Source organism: Papio anubis, chromosome 7 (assembly GCF_008728515.1).
Source record: "Papio anubis isolate 15944 chromosome 7, Panubis1.0, whole genome shotgun sequence".
Taxonomy (NCBI): Eukaryota; Metazoa; Chordata; class Mammalia; order Primates; family Cercopithecidae; genus Papio; species Papio anubis.
The window spans coordinates 160,854,580-160,874,668 of NC_044982.1; the positions used below are offsets into that span (position 1 = coordinate 160,854,580).

The 20,089-nt window shown below is 40.1% G+C and overlaps 1 long non-coding RNA gene across 5 annotated transcripts in view; it reads right to left on the reverse strand.

Annotated features, from left to right (window-relative positions):
• Nucleotides 1–20,089, reverse strand: part of LOC103885661 — a 113,615-nt gene that overhangs the window by 46,191 nt on the left and 47,335 nt on the right. Inside the window, exon 8 of one of the 5 annotated variants that reach the window (XR_004185328.1) lies at nucleotides 16,151–16,393. The exons of the other annotated variants lie outside the window; for them this stretch is intronic. This is a non-coding gene — a long non-coding RNA (uncharacterized LOC103885661). Of the gene's footprint in view, nucleotides 1–16,150; nucleotides 16,394–20,089 lie in introns of those variants that run through there. 5 annotated transcript variants of the gene reach the window in all.

Here is a 20,089-nt window from a genome sequence, read left to right on the forward strand (position 1 = left end):
CCCTCTTTCTTTTGGCTGATTTCTCTCTTTTGGAACAGGAATGTTTACCAAATGCCTACAGTTCCACTGTATCTTGGAAGTAACTAGCTAGTTTTGTTTGTTTGTTTTTTGAGACAGAGTCTCAGTCTGCCCAGGCTGGAGTGCAGAGGTACGATCTTGGCTCACTGCAACCTCTGCCTCCTGGGTTCGAGCAACTCTCATGTCTCAGCCTCCTGAGTAGCTGGGATTACAGGTGTGTGCCACCATGCCTGGCTAAGTTTTTTTTTTTTTTCGGTAGAGACAGGGTTTCACTACGTTGGCCGGGCTGGTCTCGAACCCCTGACCTCAAGTGATCTGCCCACCTTGGCCTCCCAAAGTGCTGGGATTAGAGGCATGAGCCACTGTGCCCAGCCTAACTAGTTTTTGATTTTACAGGATCATAGGTGAAAGGGACTAGCCTTGTCCCAGATGAGACTTTGAACTTTGGAATTCTGAGTTAATGCTGGAATGAGTTAAGACTTTGCAGGAATGTTAGGAAGGCAAAATTGTATTTTGCAAAGTGAGAACATGAGATTGGGGGGCCAGGAGTGGAATGATATGGTTTTGATCTGTGTCAACAACAAATCTCATGTCAAATTATAATCCCCAGTGTTGGAGGTGGGGTCTGCTGGGAGGTGATTGGATCATGGGGGCAACTTCTTTATCACCATCCTTTTGGTGCTGTTCTTGTGATCGTGATGTGAATGTATTAGGTTAGTGGCAAGTAAAATGAGATTAAATTGAATCCAGTTTCAATTAATACCAATGACTAGAAAAAAGCAGTGTAGTACCAATTTTGCAGAAAGTGTGGCAACAAATCTAGGTCTAGTGACAATCTGGAGTAAGTTTGGAGATTGTGTGTAATTGTAACTCTCCTCTTTTCCTACAGTCCAATAAATATTTGCATGTCCACTGGCCGCCATGTCCTCATGGGAGACGGTACTGTCATTAAGTCTAGTGTTCACTTTGTAAGGCATAATGTTTGCATCATTTTCTTCCTTATCCTTTAAGAGGCTTAAAGTTATCTCATTAAATTAAGATTGGAAGTTGCTCTTGTTGACTTTGTTGATTTAAATTAAAACGTGTCAGGCTAATAGGTTGTTGAAATGTAATCATTTTATCCAAAGTTTTAAATTATTTTTATTGTAGTCAATTAAATCTCTCTATATATCCTGCTGCTGTGGGATTACAGAGTAGGTGAAAAGTTCATTCTATATCCCATTTATCTGCCAATGCCTGTGTAATTCTTCATGCAAAATGAGTTCCCTTATCACGTTCAATTATTTTAGGGCTCCATAGTGAGCTATCATATATTCTAAGGCTGAGATGGCATATTTGGCAGATGAATGGCTAACCACTATTACTATGTTAATCTCTGCGTATGTATCAACCATTGTTACTGCATATTTTTACGACTAGGGATAATTTAATGATCCTATAAAATCTATCTGGAAGCACAGGTTGAAGGTGCTAGGTTTGTACCTATCTATGGCTGTAGAATAGCTCTACTTTAGATCAGCTTTACATTGCTCACAATTACCTTGGGCCTTTTGAATTTGGTGCCATCTTGCTTTCAGTTTCTCATGGCCACCTGTACACTAAGCATGTGCCTAATCTCTTTTTCCTTATGTAGTTATAGTTATTTTTATGGAGTGCAGATTAGTTCTGGTGTTTAACTTTAAAGTCATCGCCCTATTTAATTATAGTTGTTTGGTACTTGTGGTATTTCCCATTCGTTGTCTTATTTTCTTTTGAGTTGAAGATGTAGTACTGAATATCATGAGTTTTCTGATTTTCTGTGTAGCTTTAATTGGGGTATGTTTTGTTTGTTAATGGTTATGATTTCTAATAATGCACCTACATGGTTATATGATTTTGTGGCTTCTGAATTATCTTTTGCTGCACATAAGTATGTCAAATATCATAATTCTGTTTCATAATTCACATAGTTCCTCCCAATAAAATTTGGACCATATACTTTTAGAATTATTTTTTAAATTTTGTTTCCATGTTTGTAACCACCGGGTTATGCCATTAGGAACTGTCATGAGTCTGCGGAAATGTAAATTTTATTTTGATTTTCTGATACTGAGTGTCTGACTGCTAGAACACCTGCAATCAATTTTGCATGCTGTGAAGAGAGTAATTGACCTGCCTCCTTCAGGATTGTGTGGTCCTGGGGTCTGAGCCCTGCTTTGTCCATTGGGTCTGGCCTTGGGTCACAGAGGCTGATCCATTTGTAAACCAATGGATTTGTTGGGCAAGACATTTAGACAAGATGGGGCCTCATTTTCCTAGATTGGCATGGAGTGTCCCTGTGCTTGGAATACCTTCTGGCATGCCTATTTCAGTCTTGACAGTCTCCTCTGTGAGGAGACGTGGTTGACCCTTAAAGCCAGTGTCTCCACCCTGGACTTACCACTTCTATGGAAGCAATGTGGATCAATTTTACCCAGTGAAGGAGAGGCATGTGGCATCTAATTGTAATGTTGTTGCCAGTCAGAGGCTCCGTTTCTTAAGGCTTCGTGCCTAAGCCATATGCATTTTCAAATGGGCTGAATTTGTTCTTAGAGTATGGGAATTTTATTGTTCAAAATCCCACTGGTAGGAAGGTTTTAGAACCTGGTTTCTTTTTACACGATGACCATGGACCGTGTTCTACATTTATCACTCATTAGAATTTCCAACCAAGTTGTGAATCAGAAGACGCATAATGCAGAGCTTGGCATGTGGTAACATAGTCTTTGAGTGATTCAAGTGCTTATGCTTGTTCTTGTCTCTAGGGGAAATTTTGGGATTTACTAGTTATCTTATATATTGGTTTTAGGATGATGTTTCGAGAGGATATATGTTGTCTCCAGTTACCAAATAAAAACCTATTATTCTTTGTGCTTTCTGTTTATAGGTGCCCTAAGGGCTTTTATCATTGTGGTCATTATTTTTCCCCCTTCTGACGACCATTGTACTCTTAAAAATTTACAATTAGTGTCCGGGCCTATGGTTTTCTCTGTATTAATAGTCCATCTCAGTGATCTTAAGTATGTTGCTAATTGTCATGTTTCCTGTTTAAGATTCTGCTGGTCATTATTTTAGCATTGTAATGTAAGCTGTATATTATATTATTAGTGATCTGTGTTTTAATTGGTTTATATGTAATGATAAAATGGAGTGAGCTATTTAAATATCCTTGCAGTGAACTTTTAAATTGGTATTGTCTGCCTTCGTAGGTAAAAGTGGTATATTCCCAGCTTTCTTTATCTATTGGCATGGCAAAGAGCATGTCTGAAATATCTATGGTTACATAGTAGTTTCCATTGTACTCAGTGATCTTATTAATGACTTCTTCAACATCTGGTAATGCTCCTGTCATTTTAGTTGAGACATTATTTAAATTTTTCTAGTCAATAGCTCCCGTGATTTCAGCACAGGCCATAATGGAAAAGTAATTTGAAATGCCCATTGTAATAATGTTGAGGATTTCCAGAATTTTGCTGTTACTTCTGTATATCTTGCCTTTAATGGTTATTTCTTACTGTATGTGGCCTGGTGGGTTGTAGACAGTGTTAGAGGTTTCATTTTAGTCTGTAATAGGTTGAGAATTTTCATTCCTTTAGTTTCTTTTTTTTTTTTGAGACGGAGTCTCGCTCTATTGCCCAGGCTGGAGTGCAGCGGCACGATCTCCACTCACTGCAAGCTCCGCCTCCCGGGTTTACAACATTCTCCTGCCTCAGCCTCCCGAGCAGCTGCAACTACAGGCACCCACCATCACGCCCAGCTAATTTTTTTGTATTTTTAGTAGAGACGGGGTTTCACTGTGCTAGCCAGGATGCTCTCGATCTCCTGACCTCGTGATCTGCCCGCCTTGGCCTCCCAAAGTGCTGGGATTACAGGCATGAGCCATCGCGCCCAGCCTCCTTTAGTTTCTTCATAGGCCACCATAGGTTAAAAAGTTTTGGAATCAGATGCATTCCCATTATGTTTTCTAACTTTGGTAAACAGTATAAAGTGCTAGCAATAAGTTTAGGTAATAGACTGTATGGAAGCAGAAATTGAGGAGCCTCTGGTTGTTTCCTCAAAGTACTTTATATGGATGTTTATGTCAGAGTGTGCTGCATTGTATGTAATAAGGTTTATTTGTAATTTGGTGTCTAAAAGAAATGTGTATATATGTGCACACTTATTTGTATAGCTATCGTGTTCTGTTACCCTTAGGTCTGAGTGTTTTAGCCCATACGTGGAGGGGTTTCTAGTTGTTTAATTTTGTCTTTCTTTTGTTGTTTCTGTTTTTTAAATTTGTTGGTTCAGTCTCGGACAATTGGAAGGTTTGTTTTTTTTTTTTTTTTGAGACGGCATTTCACTCTTGTTCCCCAGGCTGAAGTGCAATGGTGCCATCTCGTCTCAGCTCACTGCAACCTCTCCTGCCTCAGCCTCCTGAGTAGCTGGGATTGCAGGTGCGTGCCACCATGCCTAGCTAATTTTTGTATTTTTAGTAGGGACGGGGTTTCACCATGTTGGCCAGGTTGGTTTTGAACTCCTGACCTCAGGTGACCTGCTCTCCTCGGCCTCCGAAAGTTCTGGGACTGCAGGCCTGAGCGCACCCAGCTAGATGTTTAGAAGGTCTTTCCTCATTATTTTGGCATCTGGGCTGGGCCTTAAATGGCTCTGTTTCCTTGTGTCCTTGGTTGTCAATTATTTTGTTTGTGCTGTGAATTATTTTGTCTGGCTTGCAAATTTGTCTGCCTTGGTTTATTTTGCAAAGGTACGTTAGGTCAATTTTTAATGATTTTTGAGACTTTTGTTTTGAATATAAAGAATTTCAGTCCCTTCCTGGGTTTATTTCTTGGTGTTTTTATTAAGTTTGCTATAAATATTACCTTAGGGGTTCCTGAAGAGTCTGTCAAAATTTGAATGTTTCTAGTCTATCTTTTATGGTTCTCAGTGCTTAGACTGTTAACTTAGGAGACTTTCAGGTTAGGTGACACTCAGAAGTGATGTCTTCACTTGAAGCTAGAATTTCAAATGAGTGGCATATTCGTTGTATCTATCACATACCAATTGATGTGTATTGGTAGCCAAAAATAGCTAATTTTCTTGTATTTCTGTGTGCCTTATATCAAATCATTGCATTTGAGCCCATCTCCAAATACTGTTGGGTCTAAATATGGTTGGATGGATCTCCAGGCTAATGTGATTCACTACCAGAGAGACAGGGCATGCCTTGGGTGATTTTTTTGTTAGTTCTAATATTTCAGCTTTAGGGATGGGTTTTCTGCTAGTGTAGTGATCTGATGCATTTCTGTGCCTGAAAGTACTATGGTGTTTGGTCCATTATCCCATAGATGGACTGGCCATTCTGCATCTGTGGTTTGTCTTTGGCAAGAATCTGTTCTTATTTTTGGAATTCTTCTCTGGTGTATTCTTTGTTCTCACTGATACACTGTGGTCTGTGATTTCCATGGTTACAATCTATGATTCTCTTTCTAGTTATTATGGGCCTTGCCACATAATCCCACCAGGAACCATCATAATCTACTGAATCCTCTGGATGTGGGCGCTTTGATCCCAGGGATTCCTCATTAAATGTGATATATGAGAATAATTTACTTTCCTTAAAATTATATGAGCTATCTCTTTGCCCTTCTGGTGATTCCTGTCAATACATGAGATATTTACATGAACAGTTCAGGAATTTCTTCCCTTGGAGTATTGCTAATCAAAAGTTTTACATTTTTAGGCTTTCTCATGACTGACCATAGATCCTCAGGGGTTTGTACAGTAAGAGTTTTCCTGGCTTCCAAAACTATTGGGCATCAAGGTTCTTCAATGCTGAGAACTGTGTTTGGCCTATGAGTCCTCTGGCATGTCTGCTCGATTTCTGTCCTAGCGCCCATATTATGCAATATTAGTTGCAAATTTATATAGTTTCTTAATAATAAATATTTTACTTTATTACCTTAACCAACTTCATATATGGACTGCAATAATTAACTTTCCTTTCTTTCAACCAAATAAAAAACTTGTTTTGCCAGCCTTCTACTGATAAGTTAGGTTCCTGCTCAGTGTGAGCCCTCGGGCTCCACCAGCTTCCTAGCTTAGCATCAGCCAAGATATTGTCAGATTTTGTATTTGCATGACATGGGTGGGCTCCATCCCATCATCTAAGGTTTTCCTTGGGGAGCCAGGCTTTCAAGACTAAGTGAGATTATATCTCTTTTTAGACAGTGTGGTAGTTTCTTTGGCCAAATGACTTGATTTCTAATTAAGGTTTTATGAGGGTCCTGGCATTAGAAATCTCCTTAATGTCGCCAATCATAGGTGTGTGATTATAAATGTCAGTTTATTTTAGTTTTGGGAATTTGTCTAACTGTGGAAAACAGTTGCTGACTATGTCAATTGTTGTGAGTGGCACAAGGTCAGACATAAACTGATCCATGAACACTTGTGACTTTCCACAAGGTCAGACATTCATTGATGCTGTTCCAATTGTAAAAGCCACAAGTTACATGGAGTTCCTAAGGAGGCAAATCTCCTTACTACTAATTCCATAGTCAGAGCCATGATGGAATCTCAAGCCAATCCACAAGTCAGTCAGTATTGCAACCCATACATAGTAGTACGCTAAATCAATAAACAGGTGTAATAGATCAAACATCCCACATAAAATAATACTTAACATCAAAAGAGGATAGAAAAGGGGTTAACAAACCCATTCAAGAATAGTGACATGAACAAGAGTGTCTTGCACTAATCCAGAAGGTATTCAATGTCTTGAAAGTAAGAAGACTTGATTTGAGCAGAGGCTTTGGTGGCAGATGTTAGATGCTGATCATGAGGGGAAGCAAGATTGTGTGTATGGAAACAACTGTGTCCAGATGATTAAGTCCTGCTTTTTAAAAATGGTCCTTGATTCCTCTTGTGTGGACCTATAGTAAAGGGTTGTGCCTTTATTTGGTTGGCTGTAGTCTCTATTGATTAGGTGAACATCTGGTTCTTTCTGGCATGATATATCTTTTGAAATAAAAGATGGAGTCTTTTTCTAAGATGGAATCACAAATGTCAATGGTGCTCCATACCTGACAGGAATCTGTACTTGGTGTGAAGTGGGGTGTTAGAATGATGGAGAAATGGAGGCAAACAGAAGCATCCAAGTCCATGACACTGCAAGTCGGCCAGCCTAAATGTCCCTGTCTATCTCCTCCCTTGTTCCTCTTGAGACAAACCAACCCTGGTAATTCTCAGGGACATCCCCAGAGGGCAGTGACCATCCTCAATTGTTCTGACTTTCATTCTAACAGGAAGACCAAGGGATCTGAGTAACATTTTAAGAAAATAGATCCAGACATTTAAAATTACTCCACACAGAATGCATTCTTGGAGGAGCTGCTCCTGCCTCATTTATTGACCTTCCCTCCCTCCCCTGCCTAGGCTCTCCATGGTTTTCCCTTCCTGCTCCTGCCTCCTCACATATTACTCATCCCAGCCGTCCTTCAAACCCACTGCCCTCTTCTCATGCCCTGGCCTGTGCCACGGACACCCTTGTTCATACTTTCATGTTAACAAAATGGCTGGGCTTTGTGTTCCAGAAAGGAACCTCAGTGTACTGTCTACGGGAATCAATGCTCTCTGTGTCTTTCACAGTTCGAACAAACTACACCCATAACAGAGACACACAGAGCTCTGTAAGCATGAGATTCTGAGCAACTTTTGTCTCGTCATTCCCAGAAACCTCCGTTCCTCTCCTTTACAACTAGAGGCAGTTCCGAGAAAATTTCTGAAAAAACTAAAACAGAGAATGTGTAAAATCTTTCTTTACTAAAGGAGTAGTATTCTCACTCAATTTAGAAAAGCTTGCTGCATGAAAAGATTAAAATAGTTGAAAATATATTTCATAATATAATTATGAATGAATCATTAGACACAAGATTAAAGGTCTTAATACACAATACAAAAGTAGAAATATGGCTGTGGATAATGTTTCCGACCAAAAATGTTAGTTTTTACAGAAATATTAAAGATATTTGCATGCAAAACCTAAAACCAAGAACAAATATTTCAAGGAATTGTCTGAAGTGGAAGCTTGTCATTGATCAGAAATCAGAATGATTGTTAAATGGCCTCAATTTTTATGCAAAATAATGGAAATCCTTAAATAACCTGAGAGGGAGGGAAGAAAGCAGTCGGGCCTGCAGACCCACAGCAAGGCTATGGATTCAGCTCTGCCTTCTCCTCCACAACCCTTGGTGGGCAGAGTCTGAAGGAGGAGGATCTCACCTAATACGTCCTCTGCACTTTGCAGGAGGCACACAGGGATATCTGCACAGACTCCTGCCCTGTTCACTATTGTTGCTTACAAAGAAATTTTCCTAGACTCCAGAAAGCAGAGAAATAAAATCAGGAGGCATGAAGTTGAATGAAATTCATTTAGCATACACTAATAATATAACACAGGGAATGGTGTGGGGGGTTTTCTAAGATGCACAAGGACCTTAGAGACATAAGCATGAACAGCGTTGTTTTAGAGTTCTGTTCCATGAAACGGACATATAGGCAAAGGAGCCCCCAAATGCTGAAGGAGCCAAGAAACCAAAGGATGAAGCAAACAAATCTAGTTTGTCAGTTTTGCACTTTTGCAAGGAAAGGCCTGCAACAATCTTATGGAAGTATCTCCACATATTTTTGTCCCAAGCTTACCGGCAGTGGTCCAACGTAGTCTATTTCCCAGTCCCTCACAAGAGTGGCTCTCTAATGTAGATGTTCAGGTATATGTGGGAGGCAGAGGGGGTGCAGGCGGGAGCAAACTAAGCCATTTGTTACCACTGCCATTAAATCTGCATAGCATAGGGGCAAGTCCCTTCCCTTTGCTATTTGCCAGCCCACTCATGCACTGTGATGTCCATCATGTTTGTGTGCCCAACCAGCTAGCTCAGAAGACTGAGATATAGGGTTCTAATTTTTGCTAGGGTATCAGCTTTCACATTGCTCGGGAATGAATCTGACTAGTTTCCTAATATATGATACACGATTAGGCTTGCAGTGGGTTCTTGTAACCTTTCCCAAATGTCTTTCCACATAGCAGCTCCCCACACGTTTTTTTTTTTTTTTTAAGTCCATGCTATTCACCCAGGGCCTATTCAGCAAGCGAAGTCATAAGACCCATTAATACTGCCCAACTATCTGTACAGAGAACTGTCAGCCACGGCTCATGAGTACAAGCCAACTGTGCAGCTCAGAGTGTTGCCCACTGAATGCTTTGCTGCATTCCCATCTCAAACCCAGTAGTATTTGTCTGCAATTGCAGTTACTGCCATGCATACACAATGGTTACCCCGGCTCCAACTATCTAAGTGCCAAGCATTTTCAGGAATAGGGGCTGTGCCTGTGTCTACTATTAGAGGTGCCTCCAGTGGGGGCTCCACAACACGGGCAGCACTGGTCTCATACTATCCTGGCTCTGAGAGAGCATGCATCTCCCAAGGGACCCATGGAGAGGACACTGCATTGCTACAGGTATGCATGCCACTTTTGTGAAGTGGCGCCTTGAGAGATAACTATTACAGGCTTGAAAAACAACCCTTCTATCTAGCCCTTAATAGAGAGATCTGTTCTCATTGTTACTGGCAAATGATCAGTTACAGGTTCAATGTGCTAGAAGGCTTTACATACTCCCAGGACCTGTTGTTCAATTGGAGAACAGTGGGTTTCAGCACACTCCCATAGGCTGTGACCAGAATCCTAGAAGAACTGCTTTGCTATGCTGAACATGCCAGAGGATCTCTCTTATCCCCTCAGGGTTTATGGTCACACCTAAAGATATTTGTATCCCAGTAAGAAGGAAACCTAAGACTTGTGCCCAAGCCACTTATATTTTAGCCTTCTCAAATGCTTCTTCTAGTTCTTTATCCCAGAACCAACTAGATCCCCTCTTAACTAGTGAGTACAGGGGATGTGAACATTGAGCTAAATATGAGGTGAAAGCCCACCAGTATCCCAAAAGGTCCAGGAAACTTTGTCTCTGTTGAACTGTTTTTGGCATGGAAAACTGTTGAATTTTCTCAATGACTAAGCCTGGAATGGTGTGTCTTACTTCACCAAGTGACCCTGAGGAACTTTGCAGCCAGTTCGGGGCCCCGTATCTTTTGTGGGTTGATGGCCCATCCTCTGGATTGAAGAAGGGTGCACAAAACATCTCGGTGTTGCTGTCACAACGAAAGTCTTCAGAAGTTAGAATATTATCGATACCAGGCTGGTTAGTCAGGATGAAGGGGTGCTAAAGAAGGCATTAGCTCAATCTAACCCAGCATGAGAAGTACCTATGTTTTGTATCATTTGCTCAATCACTTGAGTTATATTTGGCACAGCAGTCCAAACCCATAGGAAGAATCCCCCCACAGGTGTTTGTAAAGTTCATCCTAAAAGCACATCCATATCCAAGATGTCTTCTGAAATAAGTGAGATAAAGACAGGAGACTAAGCAAGGAGGGACTCCAGACAAAACTAAGGAGGAGAGGAGTTTGTTTCACTCAGATTTTTTACCCCCACAACCATATCTAGCTCCCCACTTGCCAGGGTGTCTCTCTGGATTTCCATGAATTAAGACACAATCTGTACCTGCGACTACTAAAGCTTAGGTTCTTTTTCGTGCTTTTTTGAACTCTTGATAATCAGCTCCAAAGAGAGCCTCTGGTTGCCCCCTATTGCTCCTACACAGAGGCAGCCTTGACCCCACCCATGATCTTCAGGCTGCAGAGTCCACCCCTAAATGCAGAGACTGGTGTTCTTTTACTCGGTTTCTTATTTTCATTCTCTCTTTTTTGGTAGGTAGTAGGAAGGGGTCTAAACTGTTGATTGGGAGTCAGGACTTTCCAAAGGCCACCAATATGGCACTGGGTTGCCCATGCATATTATCTTTGTCTACCCCAGCTGAAATCAGATCAGATCACATTTGTTTCCTACTAACACTAATGGCTTTTTGGCCTTCCCTTCTCAGTCCAGCAGACTGTTTCTCCCTTTTTCTCATTTCTTCAGTAGCCAGTCAGAGCTCATCTCTTTCCTTACTAGTTTCTCCAAAATCAGAAATGGCTTTCCCCATATCTTGTCCCCCACAAAAGAGGACATGCTATTCCCAGGGGGCACTTTGCCTCATTTTTTCAGCTTTACTCTCACATACGGAGATACCATTCACACCAGTGTCCCGCAGCTATACCATTCATGGACATAAAGTTTTGTCTTGGCAGCTGTTTAAAAGTTTTTACTGTGTCCAATAATCCTGCCCAGGCCTGTGTATGTTGGAATTTTGCTTTCCACTGCATGAACAGTTTCACTCTCAAATGGGAAGAATAATGATCTTTCTACTTTTGAGTTAACCTCTATGTCATTATCTAGTTGCTTCCCATGAATTCCAGGTATTTGAAACCCAGCCTGGTTTGACAAGGACAGCCCATACATTCAGCTGGCACAGCTTTCTCTCTCCCAGACACACAAAGTGGCAAGGTATGATTTCTAACTGTGCCTCTTGAGTTTCAAGCTTATCCAGAAAACCAGACATTAATGCAGATGTGGAAGTTCTCACATCCCTTTCTTACTGTGATTCTTTTCCCAGCTTCCCTACACTCGCCTTAGCTGCACCTGTGTTTTCCTGACCACTCACATAGAAAATAACAGTAGCAAACTCACTGCTGTCACTGTGCAGCAACCTTTGTTACCACAGTGAGTCACACTTTCTACTAACAAGCTTTCTAGATCCTCTGGCATTTTAGGGGTACTCCTGTTTTCACAGTAGTCCACAAGCATATAGCAAATGGGCACCACCCAGCATGAATGAGCAAGGCCACCCCTGAAGTTTCCTCTGTGGCTGCTTCTTCTCCCTTGTATGTACTTTGGTTTCCTGACTCCTCCTTGCTGACCATTTGTTCTGTGAAAGGGCCATATGTACAAAGTGAGCGTTAAACGTCAAAGGGGCAGAGAAACCAAACAAGGAGGCAGAAAATCCAGTTTGTCAGTACTGGTTAATTTACTGGGGGAACTTATAGACAGAAGCACAGCCTTCGGTGGTCACATTACAGGTAGATGTTCACACTGTTACTCTGCACACCCAGGGCTAATACTCCACAGAGAAAAGGTATACATGCTCCAGCAGGACAATTAAAAGCAACCCTCCAGAACAGACAAGGATGCTACCTGTGCCATAGCCTAAAATTCATACAATAACATCCAGATTGACATGATCTTACACTAAACAAATAAATGAGTGATCAGAAGGTGTTTATGGGACTGGCATTAATCAGAAGTCAACATGGTGGATTAGTATCCAAGACGGGTCACTTTTGTCTCCATACGTTCTATAACCTTCTCTTTTTTCAAAATACAACTGAGAATACTGGTGCAGGTGCAAGGCATGCAAGTTTTTACTCTTCTGTCTTCAATATCACAGTCATGAAGAGAACAAGCTCTGGAGGGAAAATTCTGGGCTCTGGAGAATGTGAAAGGAACTCTTCAAAAAATAAAAGAGTATAGTATTTGAAGACCGATGTAGAAATCGACTAATGAAAACACAACAATAGAGCTGAAACATTGACACATGCATATACAAACAAAGTCAAAAGAAAAAGTAATGAAAAGAGATGATTTTTAAATATGCATTTCAGGGTATTGAATATTCATCTGGAGAAATAAAATTTACTTTTAAGCTCATTTTATGTACAAAATCAATTTCAGGTAGATCATAACCTATATATGAAAAAGAATTCAGTAGAGTATCCAGAATTTAAATTAGGAAAATAAATTCATTACAATAGGTAGGTATTCTTAAAAAGCAACTGGAAAGTATTTAGCCTATGAGAGAAATGTTATCATAAGTTGATATGAGTAAGGATACCGTGTCAAGCTCAAGGTTGTTCTTTTCCTTTCATTTAGGGATTTAGCTCAGATTCAGAGCTACAACTTTCAGAAGGTAGTAGTGTCGACCTCTTGAGATGTTGTATGCTATTAGTCTATACATTTTGGGTATTGTGTAAACTAATAGCACGTGCGAAAGGAAAATAAAACATAAGGACATCAACCTCACTATGCTCAAGAGAAAGTTAGGCTTGGGAACTGAGTTATGCAAACAAATTTCCTTTTGTTCCAAAACAGATAGCTGTAATTATACATGTTTACTTAATCTTTTGCAAAATGTAGATCTACAGAACATGAGATGAATGCATAATTGACTTTCCCCCCAACTTCTCTATTTTGAAATGTAATATGTGGATTCAATGGGTGCTAATTAATGCCTCACAAAAATGTAACCACTTGCCTCACTGCCTACTCGACTTTTTCCTTTTTTCCCTCCTTGCCCTACTGTCTACTTTTTCCCCTTTAAATACTGAAATCATCAGAACCTACTTGGAAAAAGCACAGGCCACAGACCCTACTGTAACTTGTGTTTCTTTTTCGTGGGTGCATCCTCAACCTTGGCAAAATCAAACTCTAAATTGATTTAGACCTGTCTCAGTCACTATTTCCAACTTCAGCCATGTACCTGCAAAAGTCGTGAAGTCATCGAGATATAAATTCTCTCTTCCTTCACCTAAGAGTTGTCCCTTTAGAAATGCAAATTTAAGGTCACCTAGCCAACAACTGCGTAGGGCAATGAAATAGGTAGTTGAAAAAGACTGCTCATCTAAAGGAGGTGAAAGAAACTTCAAATACAAACTCTTCATAAATCTCTATGATCTGCTTCTGCCTATGTGTGTGTCTATGAATTTGTGTCATATAAATGTGATGATTCACTAGCAAAATATATGAAAGAGTTTTAATTGTCACAAAAAGTGTTTAGCTCCAATATTTTATCAGAAAAATAAAAAATAACTCAAATGTCTTTAGTTCAAATGACTTTAATAATCTTTAGTAAATAAAGCTAATTTAAAAATTATTGGCACAGAAAAAATTCTGCACACCTACAACCAGACAATCGCCAACAAAGTTGACAAAAACAAGCAATGGAGAAAGGACTTTCCATTCAGTAAATGGTACTAATGTAACTGGCTAGCCATATATAGAAGATGGACACTAGACCCTTCTTTATACCATATGTTTAATATTAAAATCAATTCAAGATGGAAAAATGACTTAAATATAAAACCCAAAACTATAAAAGCTCAGGAAGATGATAACCTACGAAATACTATTCTGAACATTGATCTTGGGAAAGATTTCATGATGATGACACCAAAAAACCATAAAAATTAATGAATGGAATGTAACTAAACTAAAAAGGCTCTGCACAGCAAAAGAAACTATCAACAGAGTAGAATGAGAGAAAATATTTGCAAACTATGCATCCATAAAAAGTGGGCAAAGGGTTGAGTGTGGTGGCTCTCACCTATAATGTCAACACTTTGAGAAGCAAAGGGAAGAGGATTGCTTGAGTCCAGAAGATTGAGAGCAGCCTGAGCAACACAGTGAGACAACGTCTCCACAGAAAAATAAAATTAGCCAGGTGTGGTGGTGCATAGCTATTCGGGAGGCTGAGGTAGGAGGATCACTTGGGGGCATCGGTGGTTGAAGTTGCAGTGAGTCATGATTGCACCATTGTATTCCAGCCTAGGTGACAGAGTGAGACTCTACCTCATGCACACACAACATGTTTTAAAAGGGCAGAGGGCATAAACAGACACTTTTCAAAAGGAGACACACCCATAGCCAACACGCATAGGAAAAAATGCTCAACATCACTAATCATTAGAGAAATGCAAATCAAAAACCACAATAAGATACTATCTCACGCCAGTCGAAATGACTATTATTAAGGAGTTAAAAAACAACAGATGCTGGTGAGGTTGTGGAGAAAAGAGGATGCTTATACACTGCTGGTTGGAATGTTAACTAGTACAGCCACTGTGGAAAGCAGTGTGGTGATTTATCAAAGAACTTAAAACAGAATTGGCATTTGACCCAGCAATCCCATTATTGGGTATATGCCAAAGGAATATAAATCATTCTACCATGAAAACACATGCAGGGTATATTCATTGCAGCACTATTCACAACAGCAAAGACATGGAATCAACCTAAATAACCATCAGTGGAAGACTGGACAAAGAAAATATGGTACGAATACACCATGGAATACAATGCAGCAATAAAAAGAATAGATCATGTCCTCTGCAGCAACATGGATGGAGCTGGACGTCATTATCCTCACCAAACTAATACAGGAGCATAAAACCAAATACTGCATGTTCTCACATATTATAAATGAGACCTAAACATTGAGAACACATGGACACAAAGAAGGAACCAAAAGACACTACAGCTTACCTGAGGGTACAAAGCAAGGAGAGAGAGAAGATTGAAAAACTATCTTTTGGGTACCACACTTATTGCCAAGATAATGAAATAATCTGTGCATCACATCCCCATGACACACAATTTACCTATATAATAAACCTACACATGTACCCCTGAACCTAAAATAAAAGGCAAAAAAAAAATTATAGGTAAAAATACAATTTAAATGTCTTTAGAATTCTTTAAATATTTTGTCTGAATAGTCAGGCAGGTCAGATACTGTTTTAGCTAGATGCTTTAAGGCTGTAAACTGCTCCTGTGGTATTTGTAATAATTATTTGACTTGTCTTGCTTGTAGCCATAGTAAGTCCAGGGGATATGTGGAGTTCTTAGCCCAACTGTGCCCTCTGACTGTGCTGGGAAGGGTGAGACATTACCTGCATCTCTGCCTTTTGTCCTGGGCTTTGCATCTGACAAAAAACTGCTTACTTCCTAGGTTTTTCACTAAAAATCAGAGTTGTTGACAGTTAAAATTACAATTAACATATGTAGTTAAATCTAGTAGATACATGCAAAGTTTTAGGGAAAGTAAGGTGTGTTTTCAGAAAAAAAATTATAGGACAGCATGTGAAAATGTGTTTTTTTTTTTTTTTTGCAGCAGGTGTGTTAGAGTTGTCTTTAAGCTCTGCTGTCCACGGGTGGCCTAAGTATTAATAGCTCAATGGGCCCTCTGCCTTTTCACGTGAGGTGACTGCCCTCCACCAGCGAGGGCAAAGGGCCAGTGTGACAGCCTTCTGTATACACACTTGTGGCTCCCTAGCTCTTGTGTGGCATCCAGGAAAAATGAAGTTGCACAAACAAATTGAAGGATGGTAAATGTGGGGGATTTTATTGCTGATGAAAATGGCTCTCATTGAGAAGTGGAGCTGAAGAGGGAACGCGGAGGTAGGTAATCTTCCCCTGAAGTCTGGCCATCTCCACTTGAATTCTTCTCTGAAGTTATGTCATCAAGCTGTCCCTCTGAAGTCCAGCTGCTTCTCTCCTACATCCAGCCACAGTCCCTGATGTCCAGTTGCTTCTCCTCTCTGTCCGCTGAGTCTAGGGTCTTTATAGGCACAGGATGGGATGGAGTGGGCCATGGGTGGTTTAGGAAAAGGTAACATTCAAGCAGGAAAACAGGGATATAAGTTTGCACTTTGGACCACAGTCTCAGGCTTTTCAGCTTGAGGGTGGGGCTTTACTAAGGACCTCTGTCTGCCTAGAATTTCTCTGCCTCTTGTTGCTATCACAAGTACCTGTAAGTATCATTTGCATCAATTATAAAAATTATTATTATTATTATTATTATTTTTTGAGACGGAGTCTTGCTCTGTTGCCCAGGCTGGAGTGCAGTGGCGTGATCTCGGCTCACTGCAAGCTCTGCCTCCCAGGTTCCCGCCATTCTCCCGCCTCAGACTACCAAGTAGCTGGGACTACAGGTGCCCGCCACCACGCCTGGCTAATTTTTTGTATTTTCAGTAGAGATGGGGTTTCACCATGTTAGCCAGGATGGTCTCGATCTCCTGACCTCGTGATCCACCCGTCTCGGCCTCCCAAAGTGCTGGGATTACAGGCGTGAGCGACCGTGCCTGGCCAAAAATTATTTTTTAAACATTATTTTATGTCACAATAAAAACATAAAACTATGAAAAACTGTAACACAAATACTTTTTAATCACTTAGAAAATACATATATATTGAAAATAATTATTTTGAACTTGAATAAATGTGGATAATGGTCTTATATCACTCCTATGATCACATAAGATAAAAAATGAAAGCAAAATAGGTAATATTTTCTAAAATGTCACATATTTAGATCAAACTCTTCTGAACCACTTTTCAATTCACTTTGTCCATGATTTCTCCTATGTTAGCATCATCTCTGCTGACTAGAAGCTTTGCTGATGCCACACTTATTGTGAGAGTACCATAAAACTTTCTGTTAGATTATCTTTCTGATCTACCAACATCCCTCTGCAAGTTTTAATGTTTAAAGATATCACCAGAAAGTGAAAATGGAAGTGTTTTTACACCACGTTTATGTGTGTGCACAAAAAAGCAATCAAATTATGCCTGTCTTCTGACCAATCATGTTTTTACAACATTAATTTTATGATACATCTCTATTTGAAAGATGTACAAATAAGTCCTTTAAAACAAATGGAACACACTATTTTTCTTTGTGACTGCCTCTTTCTTAGTATAAAATCATGGTGTATCATCTTATGTATTCTGGTCTATTATTGAGGAAAAGTTGAACAACTTGATTTAATTAACTTCTACCCTAGGATTAGAGATATCAGTGTTATTAGTGAACTACTAGAATTTCTATTTTAAATTTTGCTGTGAATTATTTTAATTTTATAATGCCTAGTCCTTCATTTTGGATATAGGTTTGACTTGCCAATAGCAGAAACAACGTTTAGAAATCCATGGCAGTTTCCATTTTGTACCCTCCTCTAAGTCCTCAATGTAGTCATTCCAGATAATGCCTTATAAAACCTCCTCCAGGTGACTACTGCATGTAGAACAGCTGGACACAACCTTTATCTCACCCACACTAACCCCTGTGGGAACTGCATAGATTATTCTGCAGTAATTACCTCTCAGGCACAGCATGAGTCTTTGGAAATCATGCTTGCTTGATCTTAACTCACCAGTTTGAACCTCTCATAAGAAACCTGCTTAGGTAACACTCCAAAACTGAATTGTGATATTTAGTTTTAGGAGTCAACTAACTGTATTAAGGAATACCTAGAACACTGGCAGAGAATTACTTCTGGGTCTGTGAGGGTTTTATCATAAAAGTCTGATATGTGAGTCAGTGGACAGAGTGGGAAAGATCCTGTGATGGATCAGGGACCCCCTGTGAGGAGCCTTTGGATTCCCCAAGCAGGGAAATAAAGGAAAATCTCAAGTTCCTTCAAGGAAAATCCCATGTACCTAGCTAGCACTAAGAAGTAAATGAGGAAAGTGATAAGCAAGAAGGTAACAGTAGTCCAAGGACTTTAGAGTCAGGAGATGTTTGCTTCCCTGCAGAAACCAAAGATAACATCTTAACATATATTCCTGAGTCATTTTTCATAAACCAAGGCCCCCATCAGATGGATCTGCTGATATGTAGACCTCAAATAAGGGGGACTTGAAGACTGAACTCTGACTGCCATTCTTCGTCCTCAATGTCTTTCTGAAAGGCCTAGAGGGAGTCACATCCATGAGTCATGGCTAACATTTTTTTCTGCTGACCCCAAATTTTAAAACAAAGCTTTTCTTCTTTAACCAATTGCAAGTTAGAAAATCTGCCTATGACCTATAAACCCATTTGACCCCTGCTTCAAGATATTCTACTCTTTTAGGCCAAAACCAATGTGTAACTTCCATGTATTGATTTATAATTTTACCAGTAACTTCTACTTTACTGAAATTTACCCTGCTATTAAAAACCCTTATGTACAAGACATTGGGGAGGTTGGAATCTAAGCATTATCTGCCTGATCCTCCTTGCTTGACACTCTTCAATTGAACACCTCTTTTTCTCCCACCGCAAATGTCAGTGTAGATATCTGTGTGAGCAGACCTGCGCTAGGTTCTGTAACAATCCACCCTCTATGTGGGTAAGCACCATCCAGTGGGATGGGGGCTCAGATGGAACAAAAAAAAGAAGTGAGAATGATTTTGCTCTCCCTCTCCCCTGAAGCTGGTACATTCTCTACCTCCTGCCCTTGGACATCTTAACTACAGGCTCTCTGTCCTTGGGATTCCAGGACTTACTTCTGCATCCCTTCAGGTTCTCAGGCCTTTGACCTCAGACTGAGAATTACACTGTCAACTTTTCTCATTCTGAGACTTTCAGCCTTAGAATGAGCCATGCTGCTACTCCACCATCTGTCAATCTATAATTGGTCTGTCTCTCTGGAGAACACTAACACAGGTTTTTTTTAAAACCATGAATGGTTGTAGAGAACCAGAATTGTAAGGATGTTTTATTTATTTGTTCTGGGGGTTTCTAAAATTGGATCTCCAACCTGATAAGTAAAAATGCTGAAGACTCTACTTCTAATAGTATGGAGACCACTGATAGTCCACATCATGAACTGCTTAAGTGACATGCAAACATCTGCCTTTGGCACTCCAAATCAACCACTGATAAGAGGTAAGGCATTTAGCGACTCTTGATAGCACATCTTCAAACATCTATGGAAAACTAAGGACTCTGCTATTAGTGTTGCTGAGCAAAGGAAAACATAAAAAAGATAAACTAAAAGATTCAAATTCAGAATCCAGGTCCACATAAAAAACAGAGCTTCTATGTATGCTCTGAGGTGAGAATTGTATCTCCTGTAGTCACAGGGATGAAAATGCTGAAAATCAAATGCAATCCCACACCATGCAATTGGCTGAATTACAATGAAAGTTGCACTTTCAGCCTAGCATGGTGTCTACTGTAAATTTAGAGCACTGTTTAGGAAAGAATGGGACCCCGTAAATTGGGTTGGGAACATTTGGGGAGACCATGTTGAGGCTGGAGACATTGGGCTCTGAAATGCTGATGTCTTCTTTGCCAGCAGAAGTGGCTCCTTAAACCCACCCCCTTGGCAGGGGTCTCCCCATCATCATCATTGGTATAAGCAGTTTTGTCTGAAGGGATTAATCCATCCTTAACTGAGAAAAGGTAATGGACTCTCCGGAGGCAGTTGCCAAGTAATGCAATGATGATTCTCCTCAGGACCCATATCTTTTTCCTTCTAGACCTATCATT